The following is a 20233-nucleotide window of genomic DNA, read 5'->3' on the forward strand; positions in this document are numbered from 1 at the left end:
GACTTTCATGACCTTTATAGTTTTGGCAGTACAGGTCACTTGCTTTGTGGAATCTCCTTCAATTTTGGTAAAATTTCTCTGTGTTCTTTATTTTCTTTTTAGGTGGCACATGAATTTGATTTGTCTCATTTCTGGTGATGTCCACTTAGGTCACGTAGAAGATGTTTGCCAGGCTTCTCCACTATCAAGTTACTTTTTTCTTGTAATTAATGAGTATTTTGTGAGGAGATGTTTTGAAACTACATAAACATCCTATTGCTATTGAACTTCCAATTTATTCGTTTATTTATATCTCAATGGACTCATCTCCTATTTCATTAAATAGGTAATAATGGTGTACATTCACATAAAGTGTGTTTTACATGCATGCATATTACATTGGCATAAATAGTATTATTTGAATATATAACTATATTAAAGTATTAAAGTATTATCTACATCCAGAAAGTAATATTTTAGAAGGTTCAGGATAATTGTCTGATTGGTAGTAAGTAAGACTCCACCATAATGAGATAGGTGGGGTTCAAAATATTTAATCAGGCCAGGTGCAGTGGCTCAGGCCTGTAATCCCAGCACGTTGGGAGGGTGAGGGTGAGGACCGCTAGACCAGGAGATCGACACCAGCCTAGGCAACATAGTGAGACCCTGTCTCTACAAAAAATAAAAAACATTAGCCAGGTGGGATGGCATGTGCCTATAGTCCCTGCTACTTGGGAGGTTGAGGCAGGAGGATCACTTGAGTCCATGAGGTTGAGGGTACAGTGAGCTATGATTGTACTACTGCATTTCAGCCTGCGTGATAGAGCAGACCCCATCTCAAAAACAAAATTTGATCACACTAGTGTTATTTCTAGCTGGCCTGGAGTTATAGGAATCCATCTGCATGATCCAAATCTGACCTGGTCCTAGCTGTGGTTTGCTGCCACCTGGTGACAGTTGTCCACTTGAGTATAAATATAAATGGGGACAAATCTGGCTAAGACTTCCACACATTGGCAGCAGTTTCAGGTGTGGTTAGTTGATGCCAAGTTCTTTGGCACAATCCTGGGAGATTGGACGAGGAGAATGCTGTGAATGAGAAAGACCCATTCTTTACTTCCTTGCTTTCTAAGACAGGTGGCCTATTTTCTTTTAGGCCTTGCCTTTGCCTCTTTCAGGGTCATGCTGAGTGGTAGGTAACTGTGTTTACTGTTCTATTGATGATTTTAATTTTATCTTAAGTTTTCTTCAAATTAACAAGTATGGGGCCGTGTGCAGTGGCTCAGGCACTTTGGGAGGCCGAGGCAGATGGATCACTTGAGATCAGGAATTCATGACCAACCTGGCCAACATGGTGAAACCCTGTCTCTACTAAAAATACAAAAATTAGCTGGACATGGTGGTGCACACCTGTAATCCCAGCTACTTGGGTGGCTGAGGCATGAGAATTGCTTGAACCCAGGAGGTGGAGGTTGTAGTGAGCCAAGATTGCACTGCTGCACTCCAGCCTGGGCAACAGAGCAAGACTCTGTCTCAAAAAAAAAAGTATGAATGAAAATTATAATTAATCTTTAACAAAGGAAAAAAAAGCAGTTAAGATGGAAGGCCCAGCTGTTTTAGCAGTAAGGGAAACCATATTATGTAGATTATTTGTGTAGGAACTATTTTCCAGCACTTCAGAAATTTTTTTCAAGTATTTATTTAAGACCTACTGTCTGTACTTTGTTCTGAGTATGTAAAAAGATTCTCTCTCCCTCTGTCTCAAAAAAAAAAAATAGATTCTCTCTTCTAAAGCAAGACTTACCTGGCTTTACCTTTTTTTTCTCTCTTTCTTTTTTTTTTTTTTTGAGATGGAGTTTCGCTCTTGTTGCCTAGGCTGGAGTGCAATGGTGTGACTTCAGCTCACCGCAACCTCCGCCTCCTGGGTTCAAGCGATTCTGCCTCAGCCTCCCAAGTAGCTGGGGTTATGGCATGCACCACCATGCCCGGCTAATTTTGTAGTTTTAGTAGACATGGGATTTCTCCATGTTGGTTAGGCTGGTCTCAAACTCCCACTCTCAGGTCATCCGCCCGCCTTGGCCTCCCAAAGTGCTGAGATTACAGGCATGAGCCACTGTGCCTGGCCTACCTTTTCTATTTTAATTCTATTACATATTCTCACCATTTTCAAATTTCTGCTGATTCATTTATCCACCCACAAACATCTTAATTTTTTCTAGGTGTCAGGCACAGATGATTAATTTATCACAGTCCTCAGTTTTATGGCCCATGTTGTCATTGGTCTGTGCAAACAACCTTATTTCTGTTACTTCCTCCCTATTTTTTTTCCTAAGACAGGGCCTCTCTGTCACCCCAGCTGGGAATATTGGCATGTGCCACCACACCTAACTAATTTTAAAAAATATTTTGTAGAGTCCAGATCTTGCTGTGTTTCTCAAGCTGGTATCAAACTCTTGGGCTCAAGCCATCCTAGCACCTCAGCCTCCCAAAGTACTGGGATTACAGGCGGGAACCACTGCACCCGTCCCCTAATGGTGTAACTTTTTATGAATTATTTTAACTGTGTCCCACAAAATGTAGTGTTTTGACAAAGTTTCTTAGTTTCCTTTATTTTTCTTTTTAACAGAGTCACTTCGTATGTTTTAGTTTCTAAATATATTGGTTTTTAACAAAACTCTCATTTTGGTATTAATATCTAATTTCATTATATCGTAGTTAATGTGATCTCTGTGATACCGGTTATTTGGATTTTATTGAGGCTTGCTTTATGGCTGTAAACGTGTGCTTGAAAAGACTTCCTTCTTTATCTTTGCTGTGTACAGAGTTCTATGTATTATCTAATGGTTGAGAATTTGTTTTTTTCTTTTTTTTGAGATGGCATTTCGCTCTTGTCGTCCAGGCCAGAGTGCAATGGTGCAATCTCAGCTCACTGCAACTTCTACCTCCTGGATTCAAGCGATTCTCCTGCCTCAGCGTACCAAGTACAAGCGTACCAAGTACAGGCGCCCGCCACCACGCCCGGCTAGTTTTCGTATTTTTTATAGAGATGGGGTTTTACCATGTTGGCCAGTTTGGTCTTGAACTCCTGACTTTACGTGATCTGCCTGCCTCGGCCTCCTCCCAAAGTGCTAGGATTACAGGTGTGAGCCACTGTGCCCAGCCCAGAATTGTTAATTATATTGTTCAGATCTTCAGTACTTTTATTTTTTTCTGCATGATCTATTCGTTTCTGAGAAGGGAGTATTAAAATCTGCAAGTGCAATTTTTTTTTTTCCGAGACAGGGTCTCACTCTGTCACCCAGACTGGAGTGCAGTGGCACAATCACGGCCCACTGCAGCCTCGACCTCCCAGGCTCAGGTGATCCTCCCATCTCAGCTTCCTGGGTAGTTGGGACTACAGGCAGGCGCCCACCTCCACATTTTTTTATTTTTTGGAGAAACAGAGTTTCACTATGTTGTCCAGGTTGGTCTTGAACTCCTGGGCTTAAATGATCCACCCACCTCAGCTTCCCAAAGTGCTAGGATTATCACTGTCAGTGATGGGCATGAGCCACCATTCCTGGCCGCAATAGTTAATTCATACATTTTTATCTGCATTCTCTCATTTGTTACTTGACATATTTTGTTACTGTAATTTCTAGGTCACAAACATGCATACATGTTTGTTATGGTTGTATCTTCTTGTTTTATTATTCCTTTATCAGTACGTACTGCCCCTCATGGCGTTTTTTTGTCTTGAATTTCATTTTATCAGATTGTTTCTTCAGCTTTCCTTCAGTTTATTTTTTTCCTGTGATATTTTTCTCTCCTTTTATTTTTTTCAGTCTTTTTTGTGTCTTGTAGATAACGTTGTTGGATTTTGGAACAGATGGACCAAGAACTTAAAATAAGCATGATAATATATTTAAGAAACTTAGGAATTCAGAATGGTATATTTTATCTGGTTTTTGTCCATCTCTTGATATAGTTGTATGTACTCTTTGGGTGATTAATTATTTTGGTTCATGAGTTTCTTTTTCCTGGGGTTTTCAGCTACTATGTTTGGTTATGTATATTGGGGAAATAATGGAAATCCCAGTTCAGTTCAAGTTCTTGTTTGCTGCTGAGAGGAGGATGATCCCCAGGCACCACAAAATCAGCATTGATCATTCCTGATTGCTGTCACTTTACCATGTAACAATACTGGATACAGTTGTACTTTGAAACTCCTAGACAGTAGTGGAAGGAGACTTTCTTTTAAAATTATAATCTACCAGCCAGGGAACTTGTAAGAGGAAACGCTAGAATGGTGAATGCTGAGGATGGCTAATCAGCCTGCATCTGTTTTCATTGAAACCTTACAGCCAGGCAAGGTGCCTCATGCCTGTAAGCCCAGCACTTTGGGAGACCGAGGTGGGCGGATCACTTGAGCCCAGGAGTTCAAAATCAGCCTGGGCAGCATGGCAAAACAAAAAATAGCTGGGCATGGTGGCATGTGCCTGCAGTCCCAGCTACTTGGGAGGCTGAGGTGGGAGGATTGCTTGAGCCTGAGAGGTTGAAGCTGCCATGAGCCGAGATTGTGCCATTTTACTCTAGCCTGGGTGATAGAACCTGCCTCAAAAAACCAAACAAAACCTTATACTAGCAAGGCTCTTACTCTGTCCTGATTTTACTGTGTACACACTTGGCAAGCAAGGGACAGGGAATGATTTTCCCAAAGTGTAAATGGGTGAGAACCAAGGACAAAATGTAAATGCTTTTTTTCACCCTTCCCCAGGTGGCCCTCCTACTCCCAGTCAGTCCTCAGCAAAGCATTATTTTCTGAAATTTTTTATTTGCTTTTATCAACGTAATACTTTATGTATATGTAATTTTAAAAATTAAAAAAACTATTAATACTAGGCTTATGATGTGAAACAGTTTCTTGCTTTACCTGTTCCCTCCCACATTTCCTTTCTCTAGTCTTGTTTGTTTTCTGGTACATTACTTACCACTAGATTTCTAAATAATGATTTTTAAATTTTTAGCATTTTCTATTGATTTACTGTTATGGAACATGAGTTTAGCTCTTTTATACCACTCAGCCTTACCTTACCACCATTTTCCCTTCCTTTATCTTTCCCATTATAGTGATAACAATATCAAGTGTTTACCTTATATTAACTACATGTATATATTATGTTGACTCTTCCCAGTTGTGTATGATTACATTACCTTTCTTGGAAAATCTTTTGTTTTTCCTGAAGTTTTCTTTTTTTTTTTTCCATTTTATGTTGTTTCTTTTGTCATTCTCATCTGTTAATTCCAGATTTTCTGTTAAACTATAAAACCCCTTTACTTCTGTCCTTCCGTCCTTCCTTCCTTCCTTCCTTCCTTCCTTCCTTCCTTCCTTCCTTTTTTTTTTTTTTTTGAGACAGTCTTGCTCTGTCGCCCAGGCTGGAGTGCAGTGGCTCAATCTCGGCTTACTGCAACCTCCACCTCCTGGGTTCAAGTGATTCTCCTGCCTCAGCCTTCTGAGTAGCTGGGATCACAGGTGCATGCCACCACACCTGTCTAATTTTTGTATTGTTAGTAGAGACCGGGGTTTGCTGTGTTGGCAGGCTGGTCTCTAACTCTTGACCTCAGGTGATCCGCCCATCTCATCCTCCTGAAGTGCTGGGATTACAGGCGTAAGCCACACTGCCTGGCCCCTTATGAGTTTATATGCTTTTTTTTTTTTTTATTCCCCTTACTGTCACTTTAGTAGGGTTTCAGAAGACAGTAGAGATGAGTACTTATGTTCATTCTAATGTGGTTAAACTGAAATTAGTGTTGACTTTTATTTACTTACTTATTTATTTTGAGATGGAGTCTCACTCTGTTGCCCAGGCTGGAGTGCAGTGGCATTCTCTCGGCTCACTACAGCCTCTACCTTCCAGGTTCAGGCGATTCTCCTGCCTCAACTTCCCAAGTAGCTGGCATGACAGGTGTGCACCACCACACCCGGCTAGTTTTGTATTTTTATTGATGGGGTTTCACCATGTTGGCCAGGCTGGTCTGGAACTTCTGACCTCAGGTGATCCACCCACCTTGGCCTTCCAAAGTACTGGGATTATAGGTGTGAGCCACCGTGACCAAGTGTTGACTTTTAAATTTTAAATTAGAAAGTGTTACTGTGATAAACTGTACTTGAAAATCATATTTAGTTATTTGTAGGGTAATAATGTTACTGTGGAATAATGTAGCTGTGTGTGTGAACAAGTGGCTGATTAGACTGCATAGTTAACCTTTATGCTTTTAAGTACATAGAAATTGACAAATTGTTGAGTGGCATGTGAACTGTTTTGCCTGTAGTTCTTTGAGAGTTTATTGTTCATTTATCCTTTTTTCCCCTATTTTTTCAACTAAACTCCTTAAGATGGAAGTTGTTCCTTAATAATGGCTAAAGCCCTATGGGAGTATGTTCTTTCATTTATTACACATAAGTTAGAAAGTCCTTATTACTGTAAGGCCAAGATGCTAACTTTATGAGGCCCCAGTTTCTCCTAATCAAAAGTTCTTTTCCCCACCTTACAGAATAATCGCATATAGTAAAAGCTAATTTACCCATTCCTGAAGGTAAAATACTTATTCACTTTCACATATCTCTATATAGTACATTACTGGATGATGTAAATAACAATTGTTTTTCATTGTATCCTAAAGTACCCTAGAATCTTCTTAGGAAGACTAACTTAGATTCCGAAGGGTAGCTTGCCATTATCAAAAGATAGTACTCCATACTCTCCTGTCTCAGGAGAGACAGGAGACATCTTCTGTCTCATCTTGACATTCTAATCGGAAATTAAAGAACATAGGAAGGTAGAGAACAGGTGAGAACAATAAGTGTATTTTGTTAAGCACTTGGTTCTTTGAATATTTTTAATCTGTAATATAGATGTTAAATTTGTTTTTTCAGGCCGGGCGCGGTGGCTCAAGCCTGTAATCCCAGCACTTTGGGAGGCCGAGAGGGGCGGATCACGAGGTCAGGAGATCGAGACCATCCTGGCTAACACAGTGAAACCCCGTCTCTACTAAAAAATACAAAAAACTAGCCGGGCGAGGTGGCGGGCGCCTGTAGTCCCAGCTACTCCAGAGGCTGAGGCAGGAGAATGGCGTAAATCCGGGAGGCGGAGCTTGCAGTGAGCTGAGATCTGGCCTCTGCACTCCCGCCTGGGCCACAGAGCGAGACTCCGCCTCAAAAAAAAAAAATAAAATAAAAATAAATAAATAAATAAATACATTTGTTTTTTCCTCAGATGGTGTCTCACTTTGTCAGCCAGGCTGGAACGCAGTGGCATGATCTTGGCAAGGCGCAGCCACAACTTCCCAGGCTCAAACAGTCTTCCTATCTCAATCCCCCAAGTAGCTGGGATGCACCACCACACCTGGCTTTTTGTATTTTGCTAGAGATGGAGTCTTGCCATGTTGCCCAGGCTGGCTTCCAACTCCTGATAGAGCTCAAGCCATCCTCCGACCTCAGCCTCCCAGAATTCTGGGATTACAGGCATGAGTCACCATTGCCAGCCAATATTAAATATTTGAATTAGAATCAGTGCTAAATCATTGCATTCTACTCTAGGACTGTGCCTGTTAATAGTGTATTCTCTTTACATTTTAGTTTATGGAGGATTTCTTTTTTTTGGAGATGGAGTCTCACTCTTGTCGCCCAGGCTGGAGTACAGTGGCGCCATCTTGGCTCACTGCAACCTCTGTCCCCCTGGGTTCAAGCGATTCTCCTGCCTCAGGCAGGAAGATCACTTGAGTATAGGAGTTCGAAGCCAGCCTGGGCAACACAGTGAGATCCCATCTCTACAAAAAATTTAAATAAATAATGTGGGTGTGGTGGCCTGTAGCCCTAGCTACTTGGAAGGCTGAGGTGAGATGATCTCTTGAGCCCAGGAGTTTAAGGCTGCAGTGAACTATGATCATGCCACTGCATTCCAGCCTGGGTGACAGACCGAGACACCCCACCCACACCTTACACCCTCCCACAATCGTTAACCCTGTGTTAAGTTTTAAGAAGCAGGCCGGGGTTGGTGGCTCATGCCTCTAATCACAGCACTTTGGGAAGCCAAGGCGGGCGGATTGCCTGAGGTCAGGAGTTTGAGACTAGTCTGGCCGACATCTCTACAAACCCCATCTCTACAAAAAATACAAAATACAAAAATTAGCCAGGCATAGCCTATAATCCCATCTACTCAGGAGGCTGAGGTACACGAATCTCTTGAACCTGGGAGGTGGAGGTTGCAGTAGGTGGAGGTTGCAGTGAGCTGAGATCATGTCACTGCACTCCAGCCTAGGCGACAGAGTGAGACCCTGTCTCAAATAAAAAACGTTTGAACAAGCTAGTCTTCAGTAATTAGGTAATGACTGTCTTCTGCAGTTTTAATTTTAAAGGATCTATTTTGTGTGCTTTTTCAAAAGCGATAACGTATTTAAGGTAAACTTGAATGTTATTTGATGGAGTAAAATATGGATTGATGAGAGGGTTTTAAATCTTTTCAGTCTGTTGTTTCTTTTCCAAATGACTGTCCCCAGAGATACCATTTGTTACTCCCCTCCCTCCCTGCCTTCTTTCCTTTTTTTTTTTTGTGACGGAGTCTCACACTGTTGCCCGGGCTGGAGTGCAGTGGCACAATCTTGGCTCAGTGCAACCTCCACCTTCCAGGTTCAAGCGATTCTCCTGCCTTAGCCTCCCAAGTAGCTGGGATTACAGGCACCCGCCACCATGCCCGGCTGATTTTTTGTATTTTTAGTAGAGACGGGGTTTCACTATGTTGGCCAGGCTGGTCTTGAACGCCTGACCTCATGATCCACCTGCCTCAGCCTCCCAAAGTGCTGGGATTACAGGTGTGAGCCACCATGCCTGGCCTGTTGATCCACTTTAATAGTGGATAATAAAGCTTTATTGCTTATCATTTGGTATGATAAACAACCAAAGTTAGTGATTTTGATTTCTTCTTCTTTTTTTTTTTTTGAGACGGAGTCTCGCTCTGTCGCCCAGGCTGGAGTGCAGTGGCTGGATCTTAGCTCACTGCAAGCTCCGCCTCCCGAGTTTATGCCATTCTCCTGCCTCAGCCTCCCAAGTAGCTGGGACTACAGGCGCCCGCCACCTCGCCCGGCTAGTTTTTTTTTTTTTTTTTAATTTTTTGGTAGAGACGGAGTTTCACCGTATTAGCCAGGATGGTCTCGATCTCCTGACCTCGTGATCCGCCCATCTCGGCCTCCCAAAGTGCTGGGATTACAGGCTTGAGCCACCGCGCCCGGCCTGATTTCTTCTTTATTCTCTTTTGCCTTTGCCATCATTATAACCCAGACTTTTGCTCCTTCATATCTGGTAGTTTAGTTTAACCCTATTCAGTTGTCATGCATACCTCATATCCAGAACTTCTTTCGTTATGTTAGCCCCTGCTTAAGGATTTGGGAGTGTCTTTCCCTGGTGACTAAATTAGACAGGACTGCCAAAAATAGTATAGGCAAACTGCTCATTTCTTTTCTTGTCAAAAAAATACATGTTTGACATATATTTCTCTCTTTGGCTCAATTATATGCTGTGTGCTCTCATTTTTTCCCACTAGTATACAAAAAAATGCGATCCTATATTTTTTAAAAGTTGCTGACACACTTTGCTTATAGGAGTGGTTTTCTAGCTAAGCTTCTCAGAATCCTCAAAAATCTATGAATAGTCTGCTAAGTAGTAGAGTGTATTTCTTCTTTTTGGCTTGTGTCCTTTGCCTGTTTTAGTATAGAAGGGTTTGTCTTTATGTCTTGATTTAGAAACACTCATATAACCCTTTGAAAAAAATTTTAAACATTTCCCCCATTTTGTGGTTTTGCCTTTTTAAACATAAACGGTATGTTTTGTTATATAGAATTGTTTAACTTTTATTTTATAAAATTCATCTATTATTTTCTTTAAGGTTTTTAATCTTTGGTGTCATGCCTCAAAAAAGTAACACTGGCGTGGTGGCTCACACCTGCTTTGGGAGGCCTAGCTGGGCAGATCATGAGGTCAGGAGATGGAGACCATCCTGGCTAACTCAGCGAAACCCTATCTCTACTAAAAATACAAAAAATTAACCAGGCATGGTGGCATGCACCTGTAGTCCCAGCTACTCAGGAGGCTGAGGCAGGAGAATCACTTGAACTCGGGACGCAGAGGTTGCAGTGAGCCAAAATCGTGTGACTGTACTCCTCCAGCCTGTGCAACAGAGCGAGACTCCCAAAAACAAAAACAAAAACAAAAAAAAAAAAAAAAAAAAAAAAAAGAAGAAAAAGAAAGTACATGATAGGCTGGGCGTGGTGGCTCACACCTATAATCCTAGCACTTTGGGAGACCAGAGCAGGTGGATCACCTGAGGTCCCAGCTTGGTCAACATGGTGAAACCCTGTTTCTACTAAAAATACAAAAATTAGCAGGGCGTGGTGGTGTGTGCCTGTAATCCCAGCTATTTGGGAGGCTGAGGCAGGAAAATCACCTGAACCCAGGAGGCGGAGATTGCAGTGAGTCGAGATCAAGATTGCACTGCCACTTATTTCAGCCTAGGGGACAGAGAGAGACTCCGTCTCACCGCCCCCCCCCGCCCGCCCCCAAAAAAAAGTGCATGGTAGATTTAGGGTTTTTGGTGAAAGATTTAGAAAGAATATAATCGATGTTTATTTTGTACGTTTTGGAGTTGATACGCATTATCATTTTAAACTTTTATTAAGGACATTCTCCTAATATGGGGCAAAACTGATTACTAATTTTATTGGGTTTTGTTTGTTTTTTTGCGATGGAGTCTTGCTGTGTCATTCACTCTGCTGGAGTGCAGTGGCGTGATCTCGGTTCACTGCATGCTCCACCTCTCAGGTTCAGTGGATTCTCCTGCCCCAGCCTCCTGAGTAGCTGGAACTACTGGCATGTACCATCACGCCTGGCCAATTTTTGTATTTTTAGTAGAGATGGGATTTCATCATGGCTCACTGCAACCTCTGCCTCCTGGGTTCAAGTAAGATGGGGTTTCACCATATTGGCCAGATGCCTTGAACTCCTAGTCTCAAGCATTCCTCTTTCCTCAGCCTCCCAAAGTGCTGGTATTACAGGTAGGAGCCACCATGTCTGGCCTGATTACTAATTTTATCTGCTAATGTTCATATATATAAGTATGTGAGGTGTTAAAGATATCTCATTAATAAGGGCAGAAAAAAACGGAAAGGAAAAACTTCCTTAGCACTAGAATGTCTTCTTGTGGTGGAAAGCAGACAGGCCTTTTAGCTTTGAACTCCTGTGTTCAGATCAGTTACCCAGGATGTCTTATCCTGACTGTTAAGGATCACATTTCTTAGATTAGCCATAACAAACCATCCATGAGTTATATGTATGTAACACATGGTAATAATAATAGAAACTCGGAGAGCCCAAAATGCTAAATAATTCTATTGTTATTAATAATTAAATCAACTCTTTAAAAAGTTGTTATGAAAGTAATAACATACTTTGAACCTTTTCAGCTCTTCTGGAATTACTCCCATATTTCTAAATAGTCTTAATTTACTTTTTAAGAGGTGGGGTCTTGCTTTGTCGCCCAGGCTGGAGTGTGGTGGTGCAGTCATAGCCCACTGCTGCCACGAATTCCTGGGCTCAAACTGTTCTCTCGCTGAAGCCTACTGAGTAGCTGGGACTGCAGGCCTGCCACCAATCTCAGCTAACTTAAATTTTTTTTTTTTTTTTTTTTTTTGGAGACAGAGTTTCACTCTTGTTGCCCAGACTGGAGTGCAATGGCGTGATCTTGGCTCACTGCAACCTCCGCCTTCTGGGTTCAAGCAATTCTTCTGCCTCAGCCTTCTGAGTAACTGGGATTATAGGCGTGTGCCACCACACCCGACTAATTTTTGTATTTTTAGTAGAGAGATGGGGCTTCATCGTGTTGGCCAGGCTAGTCTCGAACTCCTGACCTCAGGTGATCTGCCTACCTCAGCCTCCCAAAGTGCTGAGATTATAGGCATGAGTCACCGGTGCCCGACTCACATTTAGTTTTCTAATGTGCTTATCAGTAATTCATCCCTGAACTCTCTTTAAATACACATGGTTATCATACTTAACTGGAATGTAATTACCTTTTTTTTTTTTTTTTTTTTTTTTGGAGACAGAATCTTGCTCCCTTGCCCAGGCTGGAGTGCAGTGGTGCGATCTCAGCTGACTGCAACCTCCACCTCCCAGGTTCAAGCAATTCTCCTGTCTCAGCTTCCCTAGTAGCTGGGACTACAGGTGCCTGCCACCACACCCAGCTAATTTTTGTATTTTTAGTAGAGACGGGTATCACCTTGTTAGTTAGGCTGATCTCAAACTCCTGACTTCAGGCGATCCACCCGCCTGGGCCTCCCAAAGTGCTGGGATTACAGGCGTGAGCCACCGCTCCCGGCCCTTAGATACCCTCTTTTGTGAAATGCCTGTTCAAGTCTTTTGCTCATTTTTTGGTGTTTTTGTATTTTCCTTATTCGTAGGAGTTCTTTATATACTGTGCATATTAAATCATTTGTTGGATTGTGTGTGTGAATCTGTATACATATATTGTGAATAACTTCTTCCACCCTGTGGCTTGCTCGTTCCCTGTTTTAATGATTTTTTTGATGAAACAGAAGTTCTTGGTTTTAGTAAAATCAAAATTATCAATGTTTTCTTTTATGGATATTACTTTTTGTGTCCTGTTTTAAAACTTTTGTCCCCTCTAGTGTCCTAAATATTCCTATTTTTTGTGGTGGTAAAATATATATAACATAAAATTCACTATTTCAGTTTTAAGTGTATAATTCTGTGATGTTAAGCGCATTCACAGTGTTGTGCAGCCACCACCATCATTCATTCCCAGAAATCTTTTCATCTTCCCAAACTGAAGCTCTTTACCCTTTAAACAATAACTCCTTCTTCCCCCCTCTCTTCGCCCTCTGGTGGCCACTATTCTATTTTCTGTCTTTCTGAATTTCACTATTCTAAGTGCCTCTTATAAATGGAATTATGCAGTATCTGTCCTTTTGTTACTGGTGAATTTCAGTTAACACAGTTTTCAAAGTTCATTCATGTTGTAGCATGTGTCAAAATTTTCCTCCTTTTTGAGGCTGAATAACATTCCACTGTATATGTTGCCACATTTTGTTTATCCACTTATTCATTGATAGCTACTTGGGATGCTTCCATGTTTTTTTCCTTTTTTTTTTTTTTTTTTTTTTTCCCTCCCTGCTATTGTGGATAAGCTGCCCTGAATATAGGTATGCAAATATCTATTTGAGTCCTTGCTCTTCATCATTTTGGGCTGTGTACCCAGAAGTGGAATTTCTGGATCATATGATAATTCTGTTTAATTTTTTTTTTTTTTTTTTAAGAGATGAAGCTTTGGTATATTGCCAGGCTTGAGTACAGTGGCTATTCACAGGTGTGATAATAGTACACTGAGACCTCAAATCAGGGGCACAAACAATCCTCCTGCTTTAGCTTCCTGAGTAGCTGGGACTACAGGCTCGCACCTCTCTGTGTCTGGCTGGTGTCTAGTGTACAAGTCTTTTGCTTCCTTGATAAAGTTTATTTCTAAATATCTTTTTCTTTCTGGTGCAGTTGTAGATGAAATTGCTTTAATTTCTATTTCGGATTTGTTGTTAGAGTATAGAAATGTAGCTGATTGTTTTGGGTACTAATGTGGATGTTGATTTTGAATCCTGCCACTTTGCTGAATTTATTATTTCTAAGTTTGTATATGTGTGTTCTATGAAGAACATTATGTCATCTTCAAGCAGAGGTAATTTTACTTCTCTCCAATTCAAATGCCTTTTGTTTCTTTTTCTTGCCTCATTGCTCTGGCTAGGACTTAAAGCATGAAGATGATCTTTTGTTTTCTTCTAGAAACTTTGCAGTTTTAGTTTTGCAGTTAAGTCTATGATCTCTCTGTAAATACGTGAGACAAGAGTCAAGGTTATTTTTTCTATATAGAAAATATAGAATGTAGATATCCAGTCAGTTCAGTGGCATTGAAAAGACTATCCCTGAACAAAGGGACCACTGCAGTTCAGTGGTGCCTTTGTTGTAATATTAGTCTGTTTCTGGATGCTGTCTTCTATTCCATTTGGTTGTTTGGCCTTGCACCAATAGCACAGTCTTTTTTTTTTTTAAAGACTGAGTTTCGCGCTCATTGCCCAGGCTGGAGTACAATGACATGATCTCGGCTCACTGCAACCTCTGCCTCCTGGGTTCAAGTGATTCTCTTGCCTCAGCCTACCAAGTAGCTGGAATTACAGGTGCCCATCACCATGCCCAGCTAATTTTGTATTGTTTACCATGTTGGTCAGGCTGGTCTCAAACTCCTAACCTCAGATGATCCGCCCTCCTTAGCCTCCCAAAGTGTTGGGATTATGGGCGTGAGCCACTGCGCCCAGCCAGCACAGTCTTAATTACTATAGCCTTATGATGTCTTGAAATCCGGCAATGTATGTCCGAATTTGTTGTTCTTTTTCAAAATTGTTTTGTTTTGGTTATTCTATGGACTTTGCATTTTCATACAATAAATAAATACGTATTTATAAATTTTGGTAACATCAGTTTCCACACAGAAAACCTGCTGGAATTTTATTGGAATTGCATTCAATTTGTAGATCTATTTGGGGACAATGAACAACTTAATAATATTGAGTCTTTCAGCCTATGGAATGTGTTGTATATCTCTCTGTTTGGGTCTTTAAAATTTTTCTTTTCGGTGTTTTATAGCGATTACACACATATCCCTGTAGATTTATTTCTAGGTATTTGTTATACTACTGCGTGTGGTATTTAAATTTTTATATTATATTTTATTTTATTTGAGATGGAGTTTTCGCTGTGTCACCCAGGCTGGAGTGCAGTGGCACGATCTCGGCTCACTGCAACCTCTACCTCCTGGGTTTAAGCAATTCTCCTGCCTCAGCCCCCCGAGTAGCTGGGACTACAGACACGTGCCAGCACACCTAGCTAATTTTCTTTTTTTTTCTTCTTCTTCAGTAGAGATGAGGTTTCACCATGTTGGCCAGGATGGTCTCGATCTCCTGACCTTGTGATCTGCCCACCTCTGCCTCCTAAAGTGCTGGGATTACAAGCGTGAACCACCGCGCCCAGCCATAATTTTTCCTTTTTTTTTTTTTTGAGACTGGGTCTCGCTCTGTCGCCCAGGCAGGAGTGCAGTGGCGTTAGCTCACTGCAAGCTCCGCCTTCTGGGTTTATGCCATTCTCCTGCCTCAGTCTTCTGAGTAGCTGAGACTACAGGTGCCCGCCACTATGCCCTGCTAATTTTTTGTATTTTTTTAGTAGATACGGGGTTTCACCATTAACCAGAATGTTCTCAATCTTCTGACTTCATGATCCGCCTGCCTTGGCCTCCCAAAGTGCTGGGATTACAGGCGTGAGCCACCGTGCTCGGCCCATAATTTTTATTTTTAACACCGCCCCACCCCTTTTTTGTTTTTGGAGACAGTCACACTCTGTCGCTCAGGCTGGAGTGCAGTGGCGTGATCTCAGCTCACTGCAACCTCAGCCTCCTGGGTTCAAGCAATTCTCCTGCCTCAGCCTCCCAATTAGCTGGGATTACAGGTGCGTGCCACCACGCCCGGCTAATTTTTTTGTGTTTTAGTAGAGACACACACAAAAAAATTTAGGGTTTCACCACGTTGGACAGGCTGGTTTTGAACTACTAACCTCAAGTGATCCACCCACCTCGGGCTCCTAAAGTGCTGGTATTACAGGTGCGAGCCACCATGCCTGGCCAAAGACCCCCTCTCCCCACCCCGTTTTTTATAATTTGAATTCCCTCTCTTTTTGGCCTCCTGTTCTTATTTTACGGATTTTATATGTTAATATTCTGAGAACATAAATTATATTTTTTGAGAGTTTTTTTTTTTTTTTTCTCCAAGATGTTTTGTTTCCTTTTGTGTTTGCCTCTAAGAATTTCTGGAAATCCATCTTGTTTGTTCATATTTAAGAGTCAGGTACTGAAAAGCAGATGAAAAGTTCAGCCCTGTGTGAAAGGCAAAATTTGTGAAGTGTTTAATGTTACTGTATGGTAATCTGACTGGGCTGATCTGTTTGGGAGGCCCCCATCTATTATTGTTTTGTGTGTTTCCTCTGTGGGAGATGATCAGCTACCTCAGATAGGAATCTCTTCTCCTGCGTGGTATATATACAGGTTTGATTGCAAGTGTTGGAAGAGACAGGTGGAAAAAGGGAGTCTAGGATCTTACAATTCTGTAGTTAGATTTTTTTCTCTATTTTGATTTGTTTCCTGATCCCTGTGTTTCTGGTTTAGTTGTGACAGAGTAAACCTCTAGTCTTTAGTGTGGTGTGGGCTAGTCCTTGATTAGCCTGGGATAGAGGCTCTGTCTACAATTTATTTATTTATTTTTTATTTTTTTGAGACAGAGCCTCACTCTGTCACCCAGGCTGGAGTGCAGTGATTCTCCTACCTCAGCCTCCCAAGTAGCTGGGATTACAGGCATGTGCCACCATGCCCAGCTAATTTTTGTATTTTTAGTAGAGTCAGGGTTTCACCATATTGGCCAGTCTGGTCTTGAACTCCTGACCTCGTGATCTCCCCACCTCAGCCTCCCAAAGTGCTGGGATTACAGGCGTGAACCACCGTGTCTGGCCATCTGTCTACTCACTTTTGACCAGTCCATCCATTAACCAGCATTGTTTGCTGTCAGTGCCTCTGGTTGATGAGTTTTTCCCTGGTTCTGTGGAGAAACTGGTCTTCTAAAGTATTTACTACATATTTTTCTGGTTTCCAACTTCCAAAATTTTGTTTCTTTTGGGTCCACCCATTTGTCCTCATGGGTCTATGAGTTTAAAAATAAAAATCCCTTTTCTGTAAACTTAGTAAACCTAGTTTGTGAGGAGGCAGAACAATATGTATGTTCACTGTTTTTTTACCAAAAGTCCAAATGTTTTTTTCTACTGTTCCATTACCCTGCTGTTGGTTCTCTAGCATTTGTTTTTGGGAGGAAATGGCTTTACTTTCCAAGCTGAAAGAAACATTTTTTAATTACTGCATTAACAAAAATACAGAGGAGGCAGGGCTTGGTGGCTCAGGCCTGTAATCCCAGCACTTTGGGAGGCCAAGGTGGGTGGATCACCTGAGGTCAGGAGTTCGAGACCAGCCTGGCCAACATGGCAAAACCCCATCTCTACTAAGAAATACAAAAAATTAGTCCGGCATGGTGGCACACGCCTGTACCCCCAGCTACTTGGGAGGCTGAGGCAGGAGAATTGCTTGAACCTGGGAGGTGGAGGCTACAATGAGCTATCGTGCCACGGTATTCCAGCCTGCGTAACAGAGCAAGACTGTCTCAAAAACAGAAAACAAAAAAGAATGTAGAGGGCCAGGCATCGTGGCTTACACCAGGACATTGGGAGGCTTAGGCAGGTGGATTGCTTGAATCCAGGAGTTCAAGACCAGCCTGGGCAACATGGCAAAACTCCACCTCTGCAAAAAAATTTTTAAAAGCTGGCTGTGGTGACTTACATCTGTCTGTGGTCCCAGCAGCTCAGGAAGCCGAGGTGGGAGGATTGCCTGAGACCGGGAGGCAGAGGTTGCAGTGAGCTGTGATCATACCATTGCACTCCAGCTTGGGCAACAGAGCAAGACCCTGTCTCAAAACAAAAATAAAGGCTGGGCGCGGTGGCTCACATCTGTAATCCCAGCACTTTGGGAGGCTGAGACGGGTGGATCACGAGGTCAGGAGATCGAGACCATCCTGGCTAACACGGTGAAACCCCGTCTCTACTAAAAATAAAAAAAAAAATTAGCCGGGCGTGGTGGTGGGCACCTGTAGTCCCAGCTACATGGGAGGCTAAGGCAGGAGAATGGCGTGAACCCGGGGGACGGAGCTTGCAGTGAGCTGAGATCACGCCACTGCACTCCAGCCTGGGCAACAGAGCAAGACTCCATCTCAAAAAAAAAAAAAAAAATTAAATTAAATAAATGAATAAAAATTCAAAAATACAGAGAACTATCAGTATTAATATTGAGACTACAATAAAGTCTCCTTTTTAAGGTCTGTGCTTTTTAGAGTCTAGTAAGAGCACAGGGATTTCCTGTTATTTATATTTCATTTTTATTTTGAGATAAGTATTATAGTAATTCTAAATTAAACTTTTTTTCCGGGTTCAAGCAGTTCTCCTGCCTCAGCCTCCCGAGTAGCTGGAATTACAGGCGCCCACCACCACACCTGGCTAATTTTTGTGTTTTTAGTAGAGATGGGGTTTCACTGTGTTGGCCAGGCTGGTCTTGAACTCCTGACCTCGTGATCCGCCTGCCTCAGCCTCCCAAAGTGCTGAGATTACAGGTGTGAACCGCCGTGCCCGGCCCCTAGACTGGGATTTTTAATTAAGATTCATAATTTTGAGACAGGATAGTTCCCTTGAACCCCCTTCGCGGGCGGAACTGGGGTGGTTCGTTTCACTCCGCCCTCTGCTGGCCACTATTGGCGGGAGGGAGCGTGCGAGCAAGCGAGCCAGTGCGGGAACTGGAGCGAATGAACCAGCGGGTCGCTACTCTGGTAGGTGCAGGCTCTGTGAGGGCCCGCAGCCAGCGTCCAAGCATGTTACAACCAATGCTCTTTCAGCTCTGCAGTCCAGGGCCTGCCAATTGCCAGCCAACTCAGTGGAGGGTCAGTCCGGATGGTGGCCTCTGACCTTTCGGCACCCTGTTCTTGTTTGGTGTCCAGAAAGAGTCAGGTCACACGAACTGTTTGAAAGGTGATGAATGCAGAAGACTTTATTGAGCAGTGGGTGGCTCTCAGCGGAAAGGGAGGCTGGAAAGGGGATGGGAAGGTGATCTGAAGCCCAACTGTCTCTGGCAGGCCCCTCTCCGAAGTCGCACTGTCTGAAGATAGCGGAAATTTTCTGTAGTCTCGTATGCTCAAGCTGCGTGTACCCTTGACGCTCAGCCGCGTGTGTTGCTCTGCCAGCTGAAGTCTTTTATGGGCACAGGATAGGGGCGGAGCAGGCCAAAAAGGCAACATTTGGGCTGAAAAATAGGGTCAGCTGTTTTCACTTTGGGCAAACCTAAGTGTGGGGCTTAGCCAGGATCCCAGCCCTTCTGTCAGTTTGACCTTAAAACTTGCAGCACATTATATAGCCTCACTAGGGGGGATGTGTGTATACACACTTTACTTTCCCACATACTTTTTTTTTTTTTTTGAGACGAAGTCTGGCTCTGTCGCCCAGGCTGGAGTGCAGTGGCCGGATCTCAGCTCACTGCAAGCTCCGCCTCCCGGGTTCCTGCCATTCTCCTGCCTCAGCCTCCAGAGTAGCTGGGACTACAGGCGCCCGCCACACGCCCGGCTAGTTTTTTGTATTTTTTAGTAGAGACGGGGTTTCCCAGTGTTAGCCAGGATGGTCTCGATCTCCTGACCTAGTGATCCGCCCGTCTCGGCCTCCCAAAGTACTGGGATTACAGGCTTGAGCCACCGCGCCCGGCCGTCTCACATACTATTATTGAACAATTTAAAGATTTGTAGTTGGCAGACTTTTGACACTTTCAGCAAGTTAATAAGAAAGCATGTTTTAACCACCCTTTTCTTGGGGTTGCGCTACTATCCAAGGAGTGCATAGCGAGGGCAGCACTGCTAATGCCTACACAGCACTCCCACCTCAGCTGGAGCTTTGCTTTACCTTGGTGCAATTTTTGGAAAAGTGAAAACCTGCTCTACCCTCCCCCCGAAAAAATATGTCTTGATTGCGTTTGCTGATGTTATGTTGGAAACATATCCTATGGCAGATGTGAGCTGATGACAGAGCAGAAAAACTCAGCAGTGGGAATATCCTCATTTCACACTAAATCCAGGCACAAATCCAAATACAACAATAAATACTACATTTGCCATCAACTGAGCTATTACCGAGTACAATTTTATTTAGGACTAGGAAACTTTTTCACCTATTTAATAGTATGTTAATAAATAGGTAGCAGGAATAATTGGGAGATATTTAATTATTCATATGTAATTGTTTTTTGGTCAGGCATGGTGGCTCACGCCTATAATCCCAGCACTTTGGGAGACTAGGGTGGGTGGATTGCTTGAGCTCGGGAGCTCAAGACCAGCCTGGGCAATATGGCAGAATCCTGTCTCTACTAAAAATGAAAAAAACTAGTTGGGTGTAGTGGTGCAGCCCTCTAGTCCTAGCTACTTGGGAGGCTGAGGTGAGAGGATCGCTTGAACCTGGGAGGTGGAGGCTGCAATGAGCCCAGATTGTGCC

General features: G+C 42.8%; 1 protein-coding gene and 1 non-coding gene across 3 annotated transcripts in view; both read left to right on the forward strand.

Moving 5' to 3' along the window:
* Positions 1 to 20233, forward strand: part of UBE2R2 (ubiquitin conjugating enzyme E2 R2) — a 111517-nt gene that overhangs the window by 36332 nt on the left and 54952 nt on the right. The window lies entirely within an intron of this gene.
* On the forward strand, positions 19544 to 19669 carry LOC119624638 (U4atac minor spliceosomal RNA). Its single transcript, XR_005240791.1, has one exon. It is a non-coding gene; the product is annotated as a U4atac minor spliceosomal RNA (small nuclear RNA).

Source organism: Chlorocebus sabaeus, chromosome 12 (genome assembly GCF_047675955.1).
Source record: "Chlorocebus sabaeus isolate Y175 chromosome 12, mChlSab1.0.hap1, whole genome shotgun sequence".
Taxonomy (NCBI): domain Eukaryota; kingdom Metazoa; phylum Chordata; class Mammalia; order Primates; family Cercopithecidae; genus Chlorocebus; species Chlorocebus sabaeus.